At 43.9% G+C, this 26,551-nt stretch overlaps 1 long non-coding RNA gene across 9 annotated transcripts in view; it reads left to right on the top strand.

Annotated features, from left to right (window-relative positions):
- LOC309535362 overlaps positions 1-26,551 on the top strand; it is a 183,976-nt gene that overhangs the window by 31,915 nt on the left and 125,510 nt on the right. For 6 of the 9 annotated variants that reach the window (XR_014221211.1, XR_014221212.1, XR_014221214.1 and 3 more), the window contains 2 exons: positions 13,939-14,000; positions 24,235-24,307. This is a non-coding gene — a long non-coding RNA (uncharacterized lncRNA). Of the gene's footprint in view, positions 1-13,938; positions 14,001-15,158; positions 15,278-20,515; positions 20,673-24,234; positions 24,308-26,551 lie in introns of those variants that run through there. The other 3 variants (XR_014221213.1, XR_014221218.1, XR_014221219.1) reach the window with 2 other exon arrangements.

Below are 26,551 nucleotides of genomic sequence, written 5' to 3'. Positions count from 1 at the left end.
CCTGTGAACGTGGGATTCGGCTGGCACCTTTTGCGCCTCCCCTACTCATGGGGAAACCCGGTTTCAGGGATCTGGAGCGACGTGGGGTGAGTGGCGCGGTGCTTCGAATTGACTGCTTCTTTCACGGAGTGAAGCTGCATTGCTGTTGCCGGAGAGCGCTGACTTTTTCCTGTGGACAATTCGATTTTAAAACAACTACCCGTGAGTAGAACGGAAAATTGGATTTTTAAACGCCTTAATTTGGTACCGAAACGGAGAGGTTTCAAACAGGAAGTCCGCCTTCCCCTTTTGTAAATAGACTGGAGCAAAAAGGCTGCAAGCTAAAGTATTGGAAAGCTTTTCATAAAGGATTAAACTTCCATCGGCTAAAATCATCAAACCCCCCCTTGGAAGCAGGAGGAGAGGGGGGAATTTTTAGACCGCGTAAGCCTGCAGGAGAGAGTGAAGAAAGTCAAATTACCACCACTCTGAACCTGGAAACGGGCTGCTAGTAGGACTGAAGTTTTGGATATGTTCATTGACTGTGAATAGATTGTTTGTTGACAGTAAGTTAAAGAAGAGAAATACATTGTTTCCATTGTCTCCTACGTTTAAAAAGGAGTAAATGTAATTGAAAATTGAAACTAACTTTATTGTTTGAATTGTGCTTAAAAGGATTGATACAAATAGAAATTGTTTTCCCCTAGAGGAAGCCTTTGAAATTGTTACATGAGCTGAGCGGGGAATTTCCAGCTGTAAGACAAGACTGTGAGAATCTGGGATTGACCTTGGACTGTTAAGAATGTTGACAGAAGAGGCCTTAGTGGTTGCATTATGTAAGATTAATGACTCACTGGAACAGCTCCATAGGAAGACGGATGTGATGATTATAAAAATTGATAACTTGGAACAAAAAGTGACTAACTTGAGACAAAAAGTGAATATTAATACAGAAACTATTCAGGAATCAATACAGGGATCTACCTTGACGTGGCAAATTGAGGTGAAGGGAGAAAGTTGTTAGAGCCCCAGCCTCACAGATGCAATTTGATGACTATAAGTGGATGCCTTTTATGACTGAATGTAGAGAAAGCCAGACTTTGAGGATTGGAGCCCCGCTTGGACTGGATAAGGAAAGTTGGACAGATCTCTTCATGCAGGGATTTATCGACTTTTGGGACTTGGACTTGGGTCAGGAGGAGACTGGAGTTGTGGGGACTGCCAGACTTGGAGGAACTTTGAAATACGACTGGAAATATCTTGTGAATTTTAGTTTTAACTATGGAGATTTGGCTGATTTGTAGAGAAGGAATAAAAACATTGCTAGGTGGGAATTTCCTCAAGATTTACTTTTCAGCATCAAAGGAAGGAAAATAAGAACAAGATCAGGAGAAGACAAAGTAAAGTGCATGTATAAACATGAAGAAGACTCGCAGAAGGGACTTGGAAAAGAGTTAAGAGCCTCGGACAGAAGATCACCAGGTTGATGGACTATATGGAATTGACAGAAATGACGGGCAGAATCCGAGACCAGGGAGAAGAGACGGTGGAAGAATATTGGAAAAAGTTAAAAATCTATATATGGAAATAATGTAAAATTAATGAATGTTAGAAAAATGTTGGAAGGAAATTATATGGCTTTAGTAGAAATGTTTTAAGGAATTAAGCATAAATAAGTATTATAGTTTTAATGGAAAATAAGGTTAAAATATGTTAAGATAACCATATGACAGCAAATAGAGAAAGATGGAAAGGATTTGCTGAAACAATTAATAGAAATGGAATACAAAAAGGGAGGTGAGAGGAGGTTGATGAAACAAGGGAATGAAAGAGAGGATATTGAGATGGTATGATGTGTGTTTTTGAACTGTTTTTACTTTTGTTTTGTTTAATGTGTTAATGTTTCTTCTTCTTTCCTTTTTGTAAGGTTTAAAAGTAATAAATATTTTTTTAAAAAACAACAACAAACAGTTCCAGGGATGAAATTGCTTGACAGCAAATGGGTCGTCAAAGCAAAGACAGACCAAAATGGCAAGATAGTCAGACACAAAGCCAGATTGGTAGCCATAGGTTTTTCACAGATACCAGGAGAAGACTATCATGAGACCTACTCACCCACCATGAGATATGAGAGCATTAGGCTTATGCTCAAACTTGCTGCAGAAGAGAATCTACACATTTCTCATCACGATGTGAATACAGCATTTTTGTACGGAACCTTAGGTGAATCACTTTATATGCTTCCACCTGATGGCGTACAGGTAAAACAGGGATTTGTTTGTTCTCTGAAGAAGTCCCTATACAATCTCAAACAAAGTGCACGATGCTGGCAGTCTAAACTCACTGAAGTGTTGTTTTCTCTAGGTTTTCAGCAAGGTAAAGGAAGGGCAACAGAAGCTGTATTGCTTATTTTATGTTGATGATATTCTTTTCTTTTGGAGGGATGTCAAGATGTACAATAGCACCCTAGCTCTACTGAAAGAGCACTTTGACATGAAGGATCTTGGTGAGGTAACCAACTACCTATATCTGGAAATAAAGAGAGACCAAGATGGTAATATTTTAGTACACCAGTCACAGAAAATTGCTGTTAACCAAACTGAACCTGATGGATGCTAACCCTGTAGACACACTGATGACAACAGGATATCAGGTAGATGATACTGAAGAAGCTTGGTCATAACGGAGATGCCGACAAATATATGTGGCTGGAAGTATTTGGTACGAGCAAAAAAGGTGTGGTCCAGATATCACAATCAAATAAATCTGGAAGGATTTTTCTAATTCTTCAGTGCAGAAGCCAGAATTTCAACAGTTTGTTAGGGGTACTGTCAGGGGCTCAGGGACAGAGGCACAGTGGAGACAGGAGATGGAGAGCGAATGGGAAGAATCTGAGGACAGCGGGGGGGGGGGATGACAGGGACCCGAGAGATTCCATGAGCCTCTCCAGCGAATCAGAGGATTCCCAGAAGGGGGCGCCGGTGGTCAGGGCAAGGGGGGGTCCCAGGGGGGACGCACCAGAAGCAAGGGGCCAGCGGGGACTCCCAAAGCAGCAGCTGGAGATCAGGACCAGCTTCCCCACCAGAGCATAGCGGGGGGTGGGGAAGGTTCCCGTGGGTCAGGGCCAGCGTCTCCTCCAGCAGGGAGAGGAGATGAGTCAGGGCTGACCACGCCTCCATCGGAGAGAGGGGGAATGGAGGGGAAGTCAGAGCCAGCTAATCTCCCCGAAGAGGAGGAAAGCAGCAACAGGAGCAGTGTAACGGTCAGACGAAAGGTTGGGGGCTGGGCGCGCGCGCCAAGTTCAAATGTACAGGCGCGCGGGACAGCAGGAAGCCCGGATTCGGAACCAGGTCCTGAAGCCCGCCGGAGGGAGGGAGAACAATCAGGGGAATCAGCGTCAGAAGAATCTAGGAAGGGCGAAACCCCAGCGGGCAGGAGGACCCAGCGTAAGAGAGAGCAAAGGAAGAGGTGGAGCAAGGCAAGGGTCTTGAACTGGTGTCTGGGAGGAACGGACTCAGACGGAGCTTCAACGGTCTAGGGTTTCAGACGTAGGGCTGCGCGCCGCGGCTGTCAAACCGAAAATGAACTGCAATAAAGACTTCTGTATATAAAGAGAAACTGGCATTGGTCCTTTGTGAGCTGGGACCTGAGGCAGCCCTGACAGGTACCATATTTCAAACAGTGAAAAAAAGTTGAGTTGGTTTTTTTAGTTTTGCCAAAATCATCCCCCAAAAGCCATTTCTGGGCTATTTTTAGATCAGACCTCTCCATTCTGAAGGAAATCAGCCCTGAGTGCTCACTGGAAGGACAGATCCTGAAGCTGAGGCTCCAATACTTTGGCCACCTCATGAGAAGAGACGACTTCCTGGAAAAGACCCTGGTGTTGGGAAAGATGGAGGGCACAAGGAGAAGGGGACGATAGAGGGCGAGATGGTTGGACAGTGTTCTCGAAGCTACCAGCATGAGTTTGACCAAACTGCAGGAGGCAGTGGAAGCAGGACTGCCTGGCATGCTCTGGTCCATGGGGTCATGAAGAGTCAGACACGACTAAACAACAACAAATATAATTTGCCTAGTCACTACAGTCAGTGGGATATGCCTTTCTGCACATCTCAGCAGCTCAGCTGATGGAAGAGGGGCAATAATATTTTGCAGCACAAAGGATGTGGTACTGCTGTGATCCATTTTGCCATAGTTCGCTTGTCACCAATTGGTAAACTGGTTGTATGTATAGTCCTACAAACTGGGAAGGGCAATCCTCATTACCTACAAAGTGATTATATACACACTGTGGGGAGGTGTCATTTTCTGGATTTACCCATCACCTGTCTGGGCATCATATGCATGCTGTATGAAGACACACGAAGGAATTGGAATTGTGCCCATTGGCCCAGACTAACCTCCATGCATCCATCATAAATTCTGATCCGATAGGCTATGGATTACAATGAACATGTGGAAAAGGGGGCAGTGGGTGTAATCCTGCTCCTATGAACATTTGAACACAAGACCTGTGTTGTATAAATATGGCTTCTGTGTCTTGACATTAGGTGTTAATTGTATTCTAATTGGCATTTCAGGCTTGGTCTTCTTTCATACTCTGACTTTGCTTGTTGATGTCACTATTCATTTTGTTCCTATTTGTTTGCTTTTATGTAGGGCTTATTTCATTATATTTCTGCAGCTAATGAGGCCAACAAATGCCTTCATTTTCTTGGAGTTTCTGACATTTGCTTCCACATGGTTGTCAGGTTGACTGCAATACAAAAGGAATGTGACATATTCAAATATTGCTGAGATGGCAAACTCAGCAAATTACTGATGGGCAAACTAAGGTCTATTTCATATAATTATTCTCCCTGGAATTCTGTGATTGGTAAATGTTGAAATAACATCACCCAGCTCCCATTACTGCATGCTAAAGATCATCTGCTCCCCTCAGAATAAGAATAGAATCCAAGAAGCACAGGGTGATATTGATTGTTCATTGTACAGAAGTCCTTGGCTATGATGCTCCAAGGTGAAGATATTTCATGGCTCATATCTGATTCCTTTTGTTAGCAAGGTGGGAAGCTGTTCTCTACCTATATTTCTCTAATATAATATAAAATTTAGAGTTTGTGGAGACAGGCATTGTGAGCAATATCACCAGTGAGAGCATGCAGAGGGAAGCCAAAGTTCCTTATCACTTCAAACATACACTCCAAATGTATTCTTCTCTCCCCCCCCCCCGAGGCAATCTTTATTTTCTGTTTCCTGCCCCAGGTACATTGCAGTCCATACTTTGTCCATGTTGTGTTTTGTGTTTTCCTTCAATCCTGTACCTGCAAACAGATAATGATATTTTATGCACATTAGCGCACCTAGCGCACCAGCAGCCACCCTGTCAGGCCTGCTGGAGGCGGTGGCCAGCTGGGCCTTGGAGTTCCCTAACCTATTGGTATTGGGGGACTTCAACATCCATGCTGATGCCACTCTCTCCTCACAGGCTCTGGACCTGGTGTCTTCCATGGCGACACTAAGGCTCTCTCAGTTTGTTTCGGGCCCCACACATCAAGCAGGCCACACGCTGGATTTGATCTTTGGCGTAGGTATGGATGTGATCATGTCTCCTTCGATGAAGGTGCCATGGTCTGATCACTACGCTCTGAAAGCCAGGATTGACTTTCCACCCCCACCCTGCTTAGGTGGCGAGCCGATTTGGGCTCGCCCGCAGAGGCTGATGGACCCTGATAGATTCCGCCAAGCCTTGCGGGACCTTGCTCCCCCTGGCGACTCACTGACTGAGCTTGTTGAGGGCTGGAATACCCAGCTCCTGGCAGCCATCGATGAGATTGCACCTAAGCGCCCTCTGCGACCCCACAGAAACCGGGCTCCCTGGTTTACCGAGGAGCTCCGGAAAATGAAGCAGGACCTCAGACGGCTAGAGCGAGTATGGCGGGGTGCCCGTGACAGAGCCTCAAGAACATCTTATAGGGCTTTTATGAAAACCTACGAGATGGCGGTGAAGGCTGCTAAGAAGTCTTACTTCTCGGCCTTGCATCCGCTAGCTCTCGCCCGGCGCAATTATTTAGTATAATCAGGTCTTTAACGTCCCTTGAGGGACAGCAAAATTTAAATAACAATTTGACACACAGCTGTGAGGCATTTGCGAGCTTTTTTTTTTGCGGAGAAGGTCTTGTTGCTCCGCCATGACCTCCCTGCCAATTTGGATACAATAAAGGAACTGGAGGCCCCTCAACTGTCCTCGGGTCCAGTATTGGACCACTTCGACCGGATATCCCCAGCCGATGTGGACAGACTCCTCCAAGCTGGAAAGCCCACCACCTGTCCTCTCGACCTGTGCCTGTCTTGGCTGATTAGAGCGTGTCCAGACGAAGTGCGGGCCCTCCTGGGGGATATCATCAATTTGTCCCTTGGCACGGGGACATTCCCAGGGGAACTGAAGGAGGCAGTGGTGTGCCCGCTCTTAAAGAAAACATCAAGTCTCCAGGGCCAGATGAACTGCATCCAAGAGTATTAAAAGAACTGGCAGATGTGATCTCAGAACCACTGGCAGTCATCTTTGAGAATTCCTGGAGAACAGACGAAGTCCCAGAAAACTGGAGGAGGGCAAATGTTGTCCCTATTTTCAAAAAGGGGAAAAGAGAGGACCCAAATAATTACCGCCCAGTCAGTCTGGCATCAATACCAGGGAAGATTCTGGAGCAGATCATTAAGCAAACAGTCTGTGAGCAACTAGAAAGGAATGCTGTGATCACCAATAGTCAGCATGGATTTCTGAAAAATAAGTCATGTCAGACTAACCTGATCTCGTTTTTTGACAGAATTACAAGCCTGGTAGATGAAGGGAACACAGTGGATGTAGCCTACCTTGATTTCAGCAAGGCATTTGACAAGGTGCCCCATGATATTCTTGTAAAGAAGCTGGTAAAATGCGGTCTTGACTATGCTACCACTCAGTGGATTTGTAACTGGCTGACTGACCGAACCCAAAGGGTGCTCATCAATGGTTCCTCTTCATCCTGGAGAAGAGTGACTAGTGGGGTGCCACAGGGTTCTGTCTTGGGCCCGGTCTTATTCAACATCTTTATCAACGACTTGGATGATGGACTCAAGGGCATCCTGATCAAATTTGCAGATGACACCAAACTGGGAGGGGTGGCTAACACCCCAGAGGACAGGATCACACTTCAAAACGACCTTGACAAATTAGAGAACTGGGCCAAAACAAACAAGATGAATTTTAACAGGGAGAAATGTAAAGTATTGCACTTGGGCAAAAAAAATGAGAGGCACAAATACAAGATGGGTGACACCTGGCTTGAGAGCAGTACATGTGAAAAGGATCTAGGAGTCTTGGTTGACCACAAACTTGACATGAGCCAACAGTGTGACGCGGCAGCTAAAAAAGCCAATGCAATTCTGGGCTGCATCAATAGGAGTATAGCATCTAGATCAAGGGAAGTAATAGTGCCACTGTATTCTGCTCTGGTCAGACCTCACCTGGAGTACTGTGTCCAGTTCTGGGCACCACAATTCAAGAAGGACACTGACAAACTGGAACGTGTCCAGAGGAGGGCAACCAAAATGGTCAAAGGCCTGGAAACGATGCCTTATGAAGAACGGCTAAGGGAGCTGGGCATGTTTAGCCTGGAGAAGAGGAGGTTAAGGGGTGATATGATAGCCATGTTCAAATATATAAAAGGATGTCACATAGAGGAGGGAGAAAGGTTGTTTTCTGCTGCTCCAGAGAAGCGGACACGGAGCAATGGCTCCAAACTACAAGAAAGAAGATTCCACCTAAACATTAGGAAGAACTTCCTGACAGTAAGAGCTGTTTGACAGTGGAATTTGCTGCCAAGGAGTGTGGTGGAGTCTCCTACTTTGGAGGTCTTTAAGCAGAGGCTTGACAACCATATGTCAGGAGTGCTCTGATGGTGTTTCCTGCTTGGCAGGGGGGTTGGACTCGATGGCCCTTGGGGTCTCTTCGAACTCTAGGATTCTATGATTCTATGATTCTAGAACTGGGTTGCAGTTCCCTGACACATTGAAACTGGAATTTTATACGCAGTTTCCTGTGAGTAATCCTCATTGAATTTTATGGTACTTACTTCTGGGTGGACATATAGAATTGCACTGTGTGAGATACATTAGCAGTGATGTGAATCGCTTCTGGGAACACAGGTCAAACTAGATGTTACACAGGACATATATGTAGCTATCTTCTGCATTTTTTAATTTAAGTGAAAATCTGCCAGTCCACAGAAGGACTGTGGGGTGCTGGGTACCCACAGTGTGGGGCCCAAGTCAGCCCCCCTGTCCACTGACAACCCCCAAGTATGATGATGCTGTTTTAAAGAAAGCCGGACCTGGTTTCTCTTGACACTTTAGTGTAACATCCACTTTGGCCCTTGGTCTGCTGGACTGCTGTGGCAATCAGCTGATTGATGAGGAACTGGTGGAAATGGCAATCCTGCTGGCGCCCCAATCTCTGTTTCCATTCATGTCTGTTTAACATTTATCTCTCTGTCTCAGACAGAGAACAGTAACATAAGAAATACAACCTGTTCTGCAACAATTTTGAAAAGACTTATGGTAGCTGAACTGAAATTGACAGTGATAAATATCCTATATTGGTTAAATAGTCCCATACTGTGCCGTTGTGTATATGGAAAGCCCTGTCTTGTAAATGTATTCCCTATGACATTCCTGCCCCAAACTTAGATTTTTCTTTCTTTAATAAAGAATGTCTGCAGAATGTATTGACTTACAGTGTCATCACAAAAGTGCAATTGAATCAAGCCCCGCCTGATGGCTTGCAGCTGTTCTGAGTTGATAATTATGCTTGATTAGTATTGATTCACTAAGAATAGAAATCAGCAACGGTCTTGGTTTAGATCAAGAGCGACATTTTTCTTCTCATTTGTAGCTATCACATTTGTACAGGAAGAAATACAGAACTGCATATCCCTACAGCAATTGCAGGCTATATGGGAACCATCTGACTAGTGGGTGAAACCAATGGCCTGTTGGGTGCTTTGGAAAAAAATAAACTTTGCCCTTCAAATCCAGTTTGTTGATGGCATACAAATACATATAAGCTGGGGGACGTAGTTTAATTTGGGGGCAACTTCTGCTGCTGTTGTCATCAGGTTTCTCCTTGCAGAACTTACACTACCTGAAATGGGAGTTCAGAATAAATTATGATTTGCTCCATTTTGTATGTTTGTATAATACCTAATGCTAGCATGTATATCTAGACTTCCTAAGCAGAGGCCAGCGCAAGATGGTTTATAACAGTTTAAAATAAGCATTATAACAAAAACAATTTAAAATGCAATAAAACAATGGAAAGCAGTGGAAAAAACAGCAAAAAGTAAAAACGGGCAGCACGGCAGCAAAAGATCCCTGCAATGAAAGAGCTGCAGCAGGAGCTCATCTCTGGAACTCCATGCCACAGGGCAACACACGGCTAACAGGGCTTGGGCAGGGGGCAGACAGCCTCCAAGGGAAAGGCAGCTCTCAAGCAAGAAAGCTCACAACAGACACTGAGCCGGAGCAACACCCTTAATTTTGCCCCCCCCCCCCATGTTGCTCTGTAGCCTCCCCACAGCTCGGATGTCAGGTTAGAGGGACCCCTAAACAAGAGTTTGGGGAGCTATTTCAGCTCATTTGCCCCCAAACCCTTTAATTCCTGCATAAATGTTAGATGGCCTTTGGCGAGGTCCAGCTGGGATTTTCTTACCTTTTTGCTGGCTCTTTCAATAAAAAACTAAGCAATGTAAAGGGAACATGGGAAGCTGCCCAAGCTCAGACCACTGATGGATTGATCTCAATATTGACTACACAGGCTGGCAGCAGCTCTCCAGGGTTTCAGGAAGGGGACCTTCCCAGCCCCACCTGGAGGTGCCACAGGGGATGGAACCTTTTGCATGCCCAGAGGAGGCTCCGCTGCTGAGCTGCAACAGAAGGAGAGAAGAAGAGTTTGGATTTGATATCCCGCCTTTCACTCCCCTTCAGGAGTCTCAAAGCGGCTAACATTCTCCTTTCCCTTCCTCCCCCACAACAAACACTCTGTGAGGTGAGTGGGGCTGAGAGACTTCACAGAAGTGTGACTGGCCCAAGGTCACCCAGCAGCTGCATGTGGAGGAGCAGAGACACAAACAGAAGGAGAGAAGAAGAGCCGATGCGCATTCCAGATTTTTTGGGGGGGCTGTTAACCCAGCAGCACCAGGGCCCCTGAAAGGGGCTCCTTATGTCTCTTTAAGTGTTTCCTACCCATCATCTTCCTCTCCCTCCCTCTCTCTCTTTCTAGAAATAAAAATAAAAATTGGTCCAGTAGCACCTCAGAGACCAACTAAATTTGTTCTGGGTATGAGCTTTCGTGTGCATGCACACTTCTTCAGATACACTGAAAGAGAAATCACCAGACCCTTATATATAGTGGGAGGGTGGGGAGGGGTATTACTCTGAAGGGTAGTAGGAGATGGGTGATTGACTCAATAGGTATGGTCAACCTGTTAATGACTGCAATTACTCCTACAGGAAAAAGCAAGGGATAGAATGCAGATAACCGAAAATAGTTTTAGCATGTGTAATGAGACAAGAATCCAATATCTCTATTCAGACCAGGTCTCTCCATAGTTTTCAATTTAGTAATAAGTTGTAATTCAGCAACTTCTCTTTCAAGTCCGTTTCTGAAATTCTTTTGTAATAAGACAGCTGCTTTGAGATCCAGTATTGAAAACTATGGAGAGACCTGCTTTTTCCTGTAGGAATTGCATGCTTGGCCAGTGGGTGCTTGAGACTGGGCCTTTTCAGTGGTGGCTCAACATTTCTGCAACTCCCCAAAGAGTTATGAATGACCTCGTATAGGTCTTTTTAAAACATATCTTAACCTTTGTTTCAGTTTGTGCTGGATTGAGGTATTGTGCGCTGCATGTTTATACTGTTACTGTTTTTAGATTGGAATTAGGCTGTTTTTGTGTATTCCCTATTTTAAAATTGTTGTTTACCAGTTTTTGCAAGCTTCTCTGGAAGGGCTTTGCCCTGATAGGTGGTATATAAACTCCTCAAATAAATAATATATGGTATGAGTACATAGCAAAGGGATATGCTTAGATCAACACTCAACATATTCTGTTTGCCTGGATTTTGAATTTAGACGCTCATACGAGCTTCTTTGCTTGTGGGGTTTGCAATGCTTACAAATCCATTCTGTATTTTCTTAGCAGTTCTATCATGATAGAATCTGAAGTTCCAACCCAGGTTTTATTTAGTCTTTCAATAAGGTGTGGCTCTCTAGTTCAAAGGCCTTGTGTCATTCGTAACTTAAAACAGCTCTGGTTGGCCAGGAGGCACACATGGAAATTTGATCTTGTTTCCAGTGCAAGAGCCTTAAACTGAATATTAAAAGTGTCTGGGGTTTATGGGAGTTGTGCTCCCCAACATCTGGAGGTCACCCAGTTGGGGAAGGCTGGCTTAGTTTGTCCCAAAATATATAGGAAGGAAAACAGGACTGGCCTGGCCTGAACTCAAGTCCCCATCAGCACCGGAGAAGGCCGCTGCCCAGTTCCAAAAGGGGGAGGGTAGGTGCTTTGTTGAACAGGAATTGTGGTGCGTTTGGGTTTTGACCTGAATGGGCACCTAAGCCCTGTCCTCGCGAGATCAAATCGCAGAGCTCAAGAACTGCATCTAGAACACAAGGAACACTGGGCACCAGTGGAATGCGATGACATCAGAAGACATCAGTTTAGAAAGAAGGGTGGATCTTTTTCTTTAATTGTAGAGAGTCAGAGTTCTACGAGAAATAAGTCAGGGCACTGAGCTTGGGATAGAAAGGGTATCAAGCAGGGGGCAGACCTGCCTCTGTGGGGAGGGGCCGCCCTCTGCTGGGCCACCCTGCCAAACCTCTGAGGACAGTGGAACTGCCAAGAGGGCTCCCTCTACTGATCTCAACACCTGAGAGTGTTGGAGGCGGTCGGACAGATATTTGGGACCTGAGTCATTTAAGACTTTGAACACAAGTGTGAGCACCTTGAATTCGACCCAGAAACAAATTAGCAATGGCAATCGGTGCAACACAGGGGTGAGTTGTAAGAGTTGTAAGTAGAACCCTAGGCAGCAATAATTTCCTTCTTTTCTGAAATGATTCTGTATTCATTTACAAAGAAGGGAACATGTCAAAGTGTCCTTGTGTCCATTTGAGAATTGCCAGAGTTCCTTCTTGGATAGTTCCCTGGCACTCTGTCCCAGGGATGCTTTGCCCCCCATTGGAGGGGGGTGGCAGACCGAGTTTGACACCATGCATACGTGATGCCCGCCCCTGTTGGGTGCAACTCGGTGCATCTGCTGCCACTGTTACTACTGTATTATTTGCCATTGGTATATATTTCATTGGGGTGCAACAAACATTTTGGTTTTTTAGTATAGGCATTCTGCTATTGCAAAAGTAGTAAAAGGAATGGCTGTACTAATCGTAACAATGATGGTGGTGCGTAGACAGAAAAGCACCGTGCATGAGGCAGGAAAAGTCTTGACTGAAAAAGCCTGTTGTGCGTTGGCAAAAATGTGAACGTATGTTGAAAAGCGGCCATATGATTCTTTTGTACCTTTTGTACCAACAAAGTCAATGGCATTAAATGACCAGCCATCCATGTACTTTTACTTAACTGCTTTTTAGATTTAGTAACCATTTGTCACTCTTGAACCTGTAATACCACTTCTCATTCACTCTTGTTCCTCTATGGTTTAAATTCCCTGCACAAAGATTGAAATGGTGTCCCATTACTAATACCTGCCAGTAGCCATTTAATTAGTGTAATTAATTATAAAGCAATTTATTAAAATGTAACTTTCAGATTATTCAGTATAACCCACAAACACATACACATATCCTGCCCTTACCAAAAATTGCAGAACCATTAGGCAGTATGCAGTGGTGCAAATTAAAGCTGCTGAAATAGTAGATAAATGGAACTGTCATAGATCTAATTGTTAGGCAAAGTTTTAGCTGAATCCACTAGAGTGTTATTAGAGTTTTCAGACACAAAAACAATGAATCACCATTTGTTTTCCAGTGTGTTTTGCTGTATATGAAAGATAAGGTTGTTATGGCCGACTAAGGGGCTGCTTTATTAAAGACAAATTTTATGTACCGGTAGTTAAACATAGGGAATGCACCACTGAAAAAACTGGGCAGTGGTGTATCTCTGAAGAGTTAAAACTCAATGGATGAATTTCAGTTATATTAATGGCTTTAATGTAGATTTAAATACCACAATGCAATATTTAATTAGATCTAGCAAGAATGGAATTTCATTCTCTTGTTTGGTCACTAGAAGGTGCTCTGCTTAAGATGGCCTATTTGTTAGTTATTCATCTTAAGAGGATACAATTGCTTCAACAAAGCACATTTGAACAGATTTGAAAAAGAACTTTTAAAAATATATAGGGTCGTAGTCAATGCTATTTGTACTCAAGGTAAGCCTACAGATATTAATAAGCATGCCTAATGATGAGCTTTTGGTCTAATTTCTTGGGACCTATATGGGACCAACATCTGTGCTTGTTATAAGCACACTGTTGAATTTATTTTAGGGACTTAACTAGGGTTCTTTGAAAAATAAATCTGCATCAGAGTCTTTATCTTTTGTAGCTTTGAATCAGGAAAAAACATCTCAGGACTCAGCTACACAGCTGCTTTTATAATGTTGTAAGTGTGTTATTATTAATTGTTTATTTGATTGTTGTTAGCCGCCCTGAGCCCGGCTCAGCTGGGGAGGGCGGGATATAAATAAAATTTATTATTATTATTATTATTATTATTATTATTATTATTATTATTATTATTAAAATGTGGCACCAGATGGCGCTGTAGAGCTCAATGGCAAATTGCATCTATATTTTTATAATGTTTTTAATAGCATTTTCATAGCGTTTTTTCTATATCTGTAGATATCTGTATCTATATCTTCAGAGCAATGGAAGGAAGGAGGAAGTACAATTCTGTAGCCAAAGTAAGTAGAATTACTTATTTATAGTTCAGCTTTAGAATGAACCTTTATTTCCTTCTTCCTGTTCCTGAATCCGTTACGTTCTTTTGAGAGCGATGACCCTTGAAGGATCTATCTGATGGATTGGACAACTCTAAATGTATTGTGCAAGTGCACATTTTTCATAGATCAAACAGACAGACCTACTAGCTCAAGATCAGTGTGGTTTGCATGGCTCTTTCATAACCTTCTTTGCACTTGTTAATAGACATTCTGTTGGCTGTCAGGGAGGGATAATGAAAATCAAGCCAAGCAAAGACCTGCAACCTCACTCCATCGGGGAGAGTTATCTGCTGCTAGAATTGTCTGCAAGGCTTAGCTAAAATCATCCATGCCCACATTACTCTTCCCCCTTTCATTTTTTCACAGCCAAACATGGTCAGAGAATAGAATTCTTCACAAATCTGTTGCTCATCTGCCAAAGCAGCTTTCCAGAAAGGCTCCTCTTCTATCTAGATCCTTTGTAATCAAGTAGTGATTTATTAACTAAGCAAGAGAGAAATATAATACATTACCTTGGAATTCATGAATATGTAATTCTGTTCAGGCATAATAATGGATCACCATTTACCAGCCTCCTCCTTTCTTGTGAGCATTGTGATGTTCATTTCCATATACATTTTCTCTTATTTATGTCCCCTTCCATTCTCCCTTTGTGCAACTCCTTAAAAAAACAATAATCCAGAATGTCTCTGAATCAAAAGCCCTACTCCCAAAAATTCAGTCTATTTTCATAGTACATGTTAACTTTCCTTGTCTGGACAAATACAGTATTATGCTTCCATTCAGGCCACACATGAAAATTTGCATAAAATACTGAAATAAATGCATATATACCTTCTAGTCTAGTACTTACTGCACACCAACATCATTTAAGCACAACACACAATTACAGTTCCTGTTTAACCACAGGTATAAGAATCAAATAATAATTAAACAAACAAACAAACAAACAAACCACGTATAACACATCATAGTTTAAAAATAACCAATCTATATTAGGTTTATATGTCCAGCAAACCTTGCTAGTTGGTTGGCCTAAAATTGTCCGTGGGTTGTTTGTGAAATACCAATAAATATGTTTTGTAGAAGCACTGTTAAGAAACTCATATTGCCTGGCAGGTGAATCCTAAAAGAAGACATTCCTCATAGCTTCATCTTATACTTCACCACAGCAGCAAAACAGTGGTCCGTATGGGGCACAATGACAACTAGACGAAGTGGCAGGGAACAGGAGCAAGGTGAGAAAATGGCCAAAGAGGCAGGCCTTTCAGGACCGCTAGAGACAAGATATTCTTGTTCCATTACATGCAGACAATCGAGAGAGAGGTGCCTAGTTTCCACTGAGGTGGTAAATGTGTGTATGAGCTTTACCTTGAGGTGCAGATTATTTAAATATCTCTTGTGCACATCAGCACTGTGCCTGGCAAATTTGATGCTGGCGGGGGGTGGGGGGTGGAGGGGAAGGTTTCTAGCTTAGCCTTCTCCCTGCTGACTAGGCTTTTGGGTTTAGGATGCCCTCTCCCTGGTCCTCATGCAGAGGAGCATTCAGTCTATGGTTCTCTATCAGCAATTTGAAATGGTACAATCCAAACCTGGCTTTACTCCCTCAGCGACAGCAAGGGCCAAGTAATCCTTCATACTCCCCCCTGGGCGACACAGTTTCAGCCTGTGTTGACAATGTATAATAAAGCAGGGGGCAGGAGGGCCCTTAAGAAAGAAAAGCAAAACTCACACAGGGCCATTCACAGACAGCAATGTTTATTCTGGCTTTAGGCTGCTTTGGAAATAAGATTTCCCTTCCCTTCTAGGTCAGTGCAGTTATGCTAGTTTCATGGCCCCTATTGGCTAGTGACCGTGGCATCAGCATGGTATCCTTTTGGTCATTCCCAGGCCATTTTGTGGCCTACTGTTTCTTCCTTTGTGGTTCAGCAGTCCCTACCGCACTAATCAAGTAGTGCAGCACTCCTCTAATTCTTTAAAATGGAACAGCAGAGAACTAGTAAAGAGTGGGAGGGGTCAGCAACTGGAGTGTCTGTGCCAAATCTATCCCACCGCCACCCATTGCTAACCAAAAAGAAAAAGAAATGTGCAAGGTTACCCCACTACCATGGGCACAGCCTGTATTTTAGTTAGGGGAAGCAGGACCTGTGGGGGGGGGAGGACTTTTGGGGGGGCAGAACCAATGTGATTGGTTCATTAGTTAAGTATTTCTATTATTTTATTTGATCTAAGGGGGGCAACTGCCCCCCCCTTGGCTTTGCCCATGCCCACTCTCTATAGACATGTAGCTATAACTCTACGGGTAATGTTTGAATTTCCAAAAATTGCCTGGATAAGCCCTGCTTTTGAACAAAATTGATTTAAAAGGACAGAAGTGAGGCTCTCTTTCACATTAACATAAAGCTCACAAGGACATTCGCACAGCGGTCTTTCATTAAGCTGCTCTTTCATGCTCAGCTTTGTCCAAGAAACTCCTTGTCAGACTCATACTCCAAGGATCCAGCACTCCTGTTTGAATTACTGGCAGGGTGATTGGCCAGGGAACGCTACCATTATAACTCGTGCCAAGCTCTGCTTGCCAATTGCTTGGGATTAAATAAGAATGGGGAGGGAGGGGGAGGGTCAGGGGGGAAACGGATCCCATTGCACGGCCCAGCCACTCCATGTTATTGTTATCTGCCCCCCCCCCTCTGGATAAACTCCCTGGATGTTAGCCTGACCTTAGAGTGGAGAGCGAGGCTGGAGCAGCCAGAGGCAGCCCTTCCCTTCGGAAAGAGGGAGGATCAGTTAAGCCATAGATTTGTATTACACACACTAAACTAACAGAAGAGACTATTTACAAGACTTCCCTAAATGCTTAAATCTATTTTGTGGACAAAGGGATTTTAAGTTAATTTATTTTTCCAAACGAATAATTTAAAGCAAGTTAGCATTTTGTTGACAGAATTATGATGAAATTCATTTTGTCTGCATAATTGATTGGACAGATAGCAGAATGCATTTCCTCCGCAGAATGAAGTATGTGCAGCAATTGTCAAACAGCATTGCCTCGGTGCTCTCAAATCGGTCTGTCAACAAAATGAATACAAAATCCTTTTGTCCACAACCCAAGGGCAGGTGTTAATTATTTGGGAAATGGATTCCAAGCCAAATTATTCTCTGCTGAGCACTGATAAATTTTTATTCTATGGGTGAAGTACCGTACTCTTCTGCTAGGCAAACGTTAATCTTGCAAACAAATCCCTTTGGAATGGAATCGCATTGTGCCAGGCTCAAGATTGGTCCATGAGTTGGTGATCATGAGGAGAAGAGATCTCTCCCTCTGACTGTCATTTTGTCAGGAGTTTTTCCCAGGTGGTTTGAAACCTGTTAAGTTTCAGGCTCCAACCTCCCAGATGTGGACAATCTGTCACTCACTGTGAAGGTTTTGCTAGATTCTCTGTCAATCAAAGTGCTCCTATTTGAAGATAGAAGCTTTAGTTGGTGGGCAATGCCGGTGGTGGTCTCCTATTCAATGTCAACAGATGGCAGCATGTACAGCCATTTGATTCATTGACAGCAGTGTCTGCTGGTGTTCTTCCAGGGCCATTGAAAGGAGGTGGTTTTGCCCAAACAGTTCCACAAGGACTGGGATTCATGTTCCTTAAATACTGTCTGTCCTTATATCTTTTTGGGGCCTTTGGGTTTTAGAAGCCATCTTGTAGACATGCTGGAAAACTGGCATATTAGTGTTTAAAATAACTAAAATGGCCTTTAAAGTTCATAATTTTTTTAAAATTAAATTGTGAGATTCAGATTTCAAGTTCATGTAACTTGTAAGTTTTATGTCTGTGAAATAATTCTATTTTGTCTCTAGTTTGCATATTTTGATTTGTTGTATTGGTGTTGGGTGTGGGCAGGTAGGAACAGAGGACTCATATTATCTCACATTTGCTGAATTTGTTCATTAGATCGCCACCGGAGGCGGGACACAACTAGCAATAATTAGCAAAGCATGTTTTGTGCTGAAAAAGAATGTGCACTGAATTATAGGGGACGTGTTATGTGGTTGGAGATGAACTCATTTTTAGTTCCTTCTAATACAGGCTTCTAAATACAATACTCTTCCATAATTACTCTCTCTCCTGTTGAGGGTAAAGCAAATCGGTTGTGTCAGCCTCCCTTGCTGCTAAACCCAGGCAAAAAAGCCATTAATGACTGCAACATATGTTGCTGTTTTCCAAGCCATTGGGACCTTCATGCATCTGTTAGTACTGCAGGACTCAAGACATGATTGTTAATATCATCATCCCAACATCCTTAGTCAGCAGAACTGCAGAACACCCCCCCCAAAAAAAAAATTAGCACTTTGTTAGCTCTTTGTAATTCACTGGCAAATAGAGATGTGTGTAAGATACTGATTAAAAATGTTGTGTTGAGAATAAAGGTGGAAAATTAAGCATGAAACTAGCAGGATATATTTACTTAATGAAGTTTACAGAAGGAAAATTTCCTTTCCTGTGCATCAGCCTGTGCCACCCAGGCTTACTGACACACCCATTTTGCTCAAACTTCTGCCATTGTTTTAAAAAGCCACTTCTTTCCTTTCAGTGATCCTCCCCCCTCACTGCACCCCCCTCATTCTTTCTCCTCTTCCATTCCTCAGCTGCTTCATGTGAGCAACATAAAGGATGTGGATCCTGCAGATATTTCCCAGTACTTCGCTCAAACCTCTGCCATTGTTTTAAACCATCACTTTCCCCCTCTGTGTTCCTCCCTTCTTGCTCCCATGCCTTGGCCACTGCTGTTGTGCAACCTGCCTTCACTTTTATTTCTCTATCCGGCCCCTACTTCATGTGAATCCAGGGTTGTGATGGGGCACTATAAATTGTCCAATGGGGACTGTGTGATGACATTATTATATTTTTATTATATAGAGAGATAAGCACCAGTTATGGTCAATAGATTGCTGCATGGGGGTGGGGAGCAGATAATTGGAGCCAGTAAATCCTGTTGGCAACCCAAAATGGTTGGATGGGATTGTTAACCATGTGGAATTGTTGTTAACAATGGAATTGCCCAAAGAAGGGGGCACAAAAACACTGAGGAGTTTGAACTGAGCCCTGTTTTCAAGAGTGCAGGCCCTGAAGGGGTATGCATGAAGGATGTGGGTTATAAAAAAACATGTAAGAGAACTACAGTTGGGAGCTCAGGGTTGGCTGATAAAGGCCCAGCTGGAAGGGCCACCTCTGTGTGTCCCACTTTGATGGGCAGGGAACCTGAGATGCCCCTGCTTTCTTTAGGCAGGCGTCATTTAAGGAGGACCAGGAAAAGAGCACTCACAATACCTGGTAGGACTGTGTATTCAGTATATCAGCAGCAATGTGAATAAAGGTTTGTGGGAGGGGAATGACAATATGGGCTGTCCTTGCACCATTCCTGCGCCGGTTTCATCTGTAAGAGCAATGTCTCAGCATCTGTTGTCTTGCGACTGCTTACAATGTGAATCATAATTGCCTCCTGGTTACCTTATGCTCCCCTTCCATCTGTTTATTTTATCACACCGCTGTTCTAGTGCTGCATCTGATGTGCAAAAATCCTCTGGAGCAGAAATTATGTTTGGGTTATTTGTGTACAGTTGCTAGGGCAGAAAGGCACAGAGACTTGTCCCCTCTACCGTTCCCCAGGCACTGCTGTAATTAATTGTAGAGGGTCTGGTTCAAGCTTTATGGTTTCAGGGGGAAGTTTTGGATGATTAAATACATAACACCCCCCCCCCCCCAGTGTCCCTATTTTCCAGGGATAGTCTCGGAATTACAAAATCCATCCCAGCTTCTGATTTGATCCCAGCGGCGTAGCGTGAGTTGTCAGCACCCGGGGCAAGGCAAGTAATTTGCGCCCCCTAACCCGGGGCAAGGCAAGTAATTTGCGCCCCCCCTAACCCCTAACCTGCCGATCTGAGGTGAGTTGCCGCTGGCGCTGCCGCCCAAACCACGCCGCTTGCCCGGAGGAGGAGGGGGGCAGAGAGGCGAGGAAAATACAACATGGCCCAGCAGCTGCAGCAGCAGCAGCGGAGGCGGGGCTGTGAGGAGGGGCTGCCTGGCGTGTCCTCCGCGGCCCTGACGCGCGGGGCTGAGAGCCGCTGCCTGCCGGACGCCTTCAGCCCGGGCGTGCGCACAGCTCGTCGGTTCCACGAGACATGGGGCTCGACTACAGCCTGCGCCGGAGGCTCTTCGGCGACTCCGGAGGCAGCGAGTGCGCCCATCCCAGATGTTGCGCCCGGTGCGGCCTGCCCCCCTGGCACCCCCCACGCCACGCCACTGTTTGATCCTGAAATGTCCCTATTTTCTCCTCCAGCGCCACCTAGCTCAGGGAAAAGGATAAGCCTGCGTCACTCCTACTGGTCAGATCCTCTGCCCATTCAGGAGCCATCAGATACTCCAGCTGGATCTGAGCTGGCGCTGTCACCGAGGGAGCTTGTCACTTGTTGGGCACCTGCTGTGCCTCCAGCCCTTGCCTTGCTTGTGTACTGTACTGATTTTTGGCACACAATGTGATCTGCGTCCGATTCCTTCATCCAGAAAGCGCCAGGTCAACCATCCATCTTGTGCTTTGCTTGAGATTTGCAACCTACTAAAGAGCCTAGAATAGAAGGTGATGGTAGTAGGTAGCTAAAATTGCTGGGTTTTGCATTGTTCTTATTCCACTGGAATAGCATATTTTGACATCCAAGGAAGCTCTGATTGGTAAAGGTGATGTCAGGAAAATCACATTGCAGTATTAATGGACTGCCCCTTTAAGTAGCTCTATTAAGCAGCAAGCAAGTATTTCTGGGTGACACAGATCCACATTTTCATGGTAATGGAATCTCTAACAAAATCTCCATGATCAATTAACTGTCCTGTTCAATTAGAAAAGAAAGATATCACCCTCCTCCCTTCTGCTGAAGGTGTCCTTGGTTACTATTGATGCTGCCTGTTGCGGTTCTTTCTGGTCACTAATTGTGGCCAAGAATGACACCTGCAGAGCCCAGCACAAACATCTGAAGTACATTGGGTTTGGTGGGGAGCACCTGTGCCCTTAAGTGTCCGGTTAGCTTTGTATCTCCCCTCTCCTCAGCAAAATGGGCAGCATGTCACAGCCACACCAGGCCCAGAGATGGTATGTCTCACTAAGTGATGGTCTTGCAAACAGAGCTTATTTTTTTACACCCACCCTCAAGAGGGCTATGCTCCTTTTAATACAAGAGCATCTCCAAGCTTGCAGAGAGTTCCTTTTAATCACCCCTGAGTTAACAGAGGCAGCTCCCGGACATCTGGAATTCTGGCTAGGGCTTTCAGATCCAGGGCTGGCCCAAGACATTTTGGCACCTGAGACAAAGCACAAAATGGCACCTCCCACCCTGCTAGGGAAGAATCTACACCAGGAACAAGGAGGGAATAAAGATCTACATTGGGAGCTGCTGCCTCTGTGGATCCTGCCACCCGAGGTGGTTGCCTCACCTTGCCTCGTAGGTGGGCCGGCCCTGTTCAGATCACATGATGTGCGTTCCATACAAGTTTGAGGCCTAACACATCATCAAAAATGGTAAAAAATGAAAAAAAGTGCCTGCACAAAATGGCTACCATGGGCAGTTCTTTGTACCGAGAGTATCATCACACAAAACATGACTGATTATAACCACTGCATTGACCCTCATGCTAGGGATGCATATAGCCATTTGGCAATTTTTCTTTAGTGTATAATCCCAGAAATGCTCTTTCCCTGCTCTTAGATATCTCTGCACCACCACTGCTACCTAAACAGCCAGGCTATCTTTCTACCTAATGAACTACATTTGTTTCCAAGCATTTGTGGCTCTTCATTATCAAGTGGATGTTCATTGGTTGTGTTGACAAGGAAAAAACAGTGTGATGGATTAAATCTTGGGAGAAGACAAAATGAGCCCGCCTGAATGGAGCTAGTCAGCAATTGATCAGTTTACCCAACATGCGGATGGCTCTCAGAGATAAAAAAGAACCATTTTTCCCTTTACAAAGTAAAAGCACTCAATTGAATCACCCAAGCTTATTTTCAGGTTCTGTAATACTAAAAGGCACCCACAACCCATTAATTTACAATTTAGAGATGTTAAGGAAATTAAAAGCATAAATCATATTAAATAGGGCTACACAAAAGTTCAACTCCAGCTATTTTGCTTACATCAGTAATTTGAATCCAGGATCCAGGGATTCTCCTGGACTCCTTCTCCATTCCCTTTAAAGTTATAGCTATTTGCAGGCCTATCCCAAATACGGCAACCAGATAGCAGCACAGCCAGCCAGCTTTTATGCCCTGCGAGTGGACCAGACCAAAGACTAGCCTAGCCAGGTCCCCACTCTTCTGGGCTCTGAGCAGCCCATGTAAAATTTAAAATGACTGGTGAGCAATCCCACCAGCCCCTGCAGCCGGCTGAGTCCAGTACTGATGTCAACTCCCGCCACTGTCAGAATTAGGGTAAGTGTTATGTACTGAGAACAATAGGATCCAAATTGCAGCAGTCTGATTAGTCCTAGAACAATAGGATTCAGAATGCAGCAGTCTGATTGGTCCTAGAACAATGCAGCAGTATGATTGGTTGGCAGGAACCACCCAATCCTGCTCCAGATTGAAGTGAATCCACAACCTGATTGGCTTACAGTAGAATTCCGGAATTAGCCAATCATGTGCAGCCCATTGTGTAAATAATGTATATAAAGCAGATACTGTGAGGGGACTTTCATTCATTCCTCCTCACCACTATGAGCTGAATAAAGAGCATGAAATCACTTTGCGACTCTGAGTATATTTCAGTAAGCACCCTCCCCCAGCTCTTCAGCTGGAGAGCCAGTGTGGTGTAGTGGTTGAGAGCGGTAGTCACGTAATCTGGGAAACCGGGTTCGAGTCTCCGCTCCTCCACATGCAGCTGCTGGGTGACCTTGGGCCAGTCACACTTCTGTGAAGTCTCTCAGCCCCACTCACCTCACAGAGTGTTTGTTGTGGGGGAGGAAGGGAAAGGAGAATGTTAGCCGCTTTGAGACTCCTGAAGGGGAGTGAAAGGCGGGATATCAAATCCAAACTCTTCTTCTTCTTCTTCTTCTTCTTCTTCTTCTTCTTCTTCTTCTTCTTCTTCATTATATAAAATGCACAAATAAAACACACCAAAGACCAGAAACTAATTGGTTGCCACTGCAGTCCTGCTAGAATTGGGGTTGCATGTTTGGACTGTCTTGCCCCAGTTAGCAACCTGACCACTGAATTCTGCACCGTCTGCTGTTTCTGATCTGTCTTCAAAGGCAGCCCCATGCATATAGCATTGCAGTAATCCAACCGAGAGACTGCCAGAGTGGGCAGTGCAGTTGTTCATTGGAAACGGGATCCTTCAGAAGGGAAGCAAATGGGTCTCCCAACTCACAGCCCTGCAGCTTAAATTTGCTCTCACCAATTACAGCAATTATACAGGACTCTTAGAGGTGTGAGGGTGCACTTGAAAAAAACATTTTTTTAAAAAAAAACCCAAAATGCTTCTGAGCACATTGATTTTGTAAAAGTTCCCTCTGCTATATTTCCTCTATTACCCAGCCTTGGAATAAATGGGACCCCATAAATGGGGACATCACACCTGTCATTAAATGCAAGGAAGCTTTGTAGACTTTTCTTGGCAATTGCTGTAACTGCTCATGTATGCAAAGCCTGACACATGTGAATTGGCAATGTGGTGCATATTTGGTCATGTTGTCCAGGTGGTGCTCATCTGTTTCAGTGGAAAAAATCAAGATAGGCATTTAAAAAAAAGACACAAAACTCTTGTGCTTCTTTTTAAATCTTGGAATTTCACAGCCATTCTAGTCTAAATATGTCAGCTAACCCCACAACCTGCATACTATCGGTTGATACCATACACCAGCTCTTATACAGCCATGACTGACTCCCAACTCCTCTAGCTCCAGGTCAGCTTACTTGATGTGGAACCTGACCCTCAACCTGTCTTAGACTATGTCATCTGCCTCTGGTGTTTTTGACCTTTTGCATGCTTGTGCCACAATTGGAACCCCAGTTGCAGCCTATCTTAAAAACTGGCCGCAGGCGACAGGAGTATTTTCTCCAGAATAGACTAGAATGTTGAGGGATCCTGGTGGATTTCTCTGAGACAAGAGCAGAGCAATGGAGTTTGATATATAGTCTTGATCTTTTGCAGTCAAGAAATGGAGAGGGACATCCCAAATCAACTGAGGAAAATCGGGATCGAGGTGGAGGACCTGCAGCTTGTAGTAAGTAGAATTACTTTGTTACCTTAATGTGTGATTTTAGCAATTTCTCTCTATGGTGCGGTTCTTCAGATGATGGAAGCAGATCTGTGACTGATCTTAATTTTTCACCTTCTAGGGCTGAAAGTGTTTGAATCAAGGTGAAAACTAATTTCAGTCCAGTTACCATACATAGTCTTAGTTGTGTTATGAATCAAGCTGGAAAATACATTTTAAAATGTTTAACACCCTGAATGCTAGGAGGTCTTGATTTCAAAGACTCAGTTTTCATTTAAAACAGAACTCTTTTTAAAGATCAGCCAAAGTTGGGTACTCAAAATATCTAACAGCTATTAAAAATTTAGACTGTATCCTGGAGCATGGTGCTAATAAGCATTCACTGCCTCCAATTTCAACATGGATGATTCAAGTGATCTAGTCTCATCAGTCCTTTAGTATTTTATATATTTTTCAAATGCAATTGGATACCCTAGTACATTATGCAAAATGAAATACAAGATGACAGTTTAGAAATCCATTCATCTCAATTCACAGCTTTATAACTTCCTGCTAGCTAAATGATATCAACACTGCTGAGATGTCAGAGTGGTTTAGTTCCAACATGATAGCAGGGTACATGTGAAAAGTGTTATGATGAAAACTGATGTCTTGAAAGCGACACAACACTTGCGCAGTGATCGTCATGGGCTTTTGATTTTCAAATGCATCCTTTACAAATTGAATTGGACAGTCCATTTTGTTACAAATACAGAAACGTTTCCATTTTTGTTATGAAATAAAAACAGGCCCTTGTGTGTTCTCTGTGCTAGATTTGGTATTAGGGAAATGTACACTTTTCATTCAGAAATAATGAAACCTGCAATTTCTTCTTGGAGGGATACAATCTATTTCAGAGAAACAGACCAGACAAGAAAGGAGGAGGAGTGGTCGTTATATGTCAGGGATGTGTATACCTGTGAAGAGATCCAAGGTTTAGAACCTCAAAGCCAAAGTGAGAGCATTTGGGTCAAAATTAAGGGAGAGAAGAATAACAGAGACCTCATTGTGGGAGCTTACTATAGATCCCCAAGCCAAACGGAGGACATAGATGATGCCTTCCTGGAACAGATAGCCAAGCATGCAAAAGGAAGGGAGATAGTAGTAATGGGGGACTTCAATTACCCAGATATTTGTTGGATGTCAAACTCAGCCAAGAGCATAAGGTCAAACAGATTCCTCACTGGCCTTGCAGACAACTTCATTGTCCAGAAAGTGGGAGAAGCAACAAGAGGAACAGCCATTTTAGATCTGGTCCTAACCAATGTTGATGACCTGGTTAGTGGGGTAGAAGTGGAAGGATCATTAGGCGCGAATGATCATGCTCTTCTGAAGTTTACTATACAGCGGAAAGGAGCAGCCAAGCATACTAGGACTCAATTTCTTGACTTTAAGAAACCGACTTCATAAAACTTAGGGAAGTGCTGGGTGAGATCCCATGGACAGTAATACTAAAAGGAAAGGGAGTTCATGATGAGTTAACTGAGTTAACTGAGTTAAGATTAAAAAAGGATGTGTACAAAAAATGGAAAAGGGGGGAAACCACCAAAGAGGAATTCAAACAAATAGCCAGCACATGTAGACACAAAGTCAGAAAAGCTAAAGCACAGAATGAACTCAGGCTTGCTAGAGAGGTTAAAAGCAACAAAAAAGGCTTTTATGGATATGGCCGTAGCAAAAGGAAGAACAAAGAAACAGTGGGGTCACTCAGAGGAGAAGATGGTGAAATGCAAACAGGGGACACAGAAAGGGCTGAACTCCTCAATGCCTTCTTTGCCTCAGTCTTCTCCGATAATGAAAACAATGCCCGACCTGAAGAATTTGGAGCAAATGATTCAGCAGAGGAAACACAGCCCAGAATACCTAAGGAGATAGTACAAGAATACTTGGCTAGTTTAGATGTATTCAAGTCTCCAGGGCCAGATGAACTGCATCCAAGAGTATTAAAAGAACTGGCAGATGTGATCTCAGAACCACTGGCAGTCATCTTTGAGAATTCCTGGAGAACAGGCGAAGTCCCGGCAGACTGGAGGAGGGCAAATGTTGTCCCTATTTTCAAAAAGGGGGAAAGAGAGGACCCAAATAATTATCGCCCAGTCAGTCTGACATCAATACCAGGGAAGATTCTGGAGCAGATCATTAAGCAAACAGTCTGTTAGCACCTAGAAAGGAATGCTGTGATTACCAATAGTCAGCATGGATTTCTGAAAA

Source organism: Podarcis vaucheri (genome assembly GCF_965113315.1).
Source record: "Podarcis vaucheri genome assembly, chromosome: 1".
NCBI lineage: Eukaryota > Metazoa > Chordata > Lepidosauria > Squamata > Lacertidae > Podarcis > Podarcis vaucheri.
Note: the sequence above shows the minus strand (reverse complement) of the source record. Positions and strands in the feature narration are given on the sequence as shown.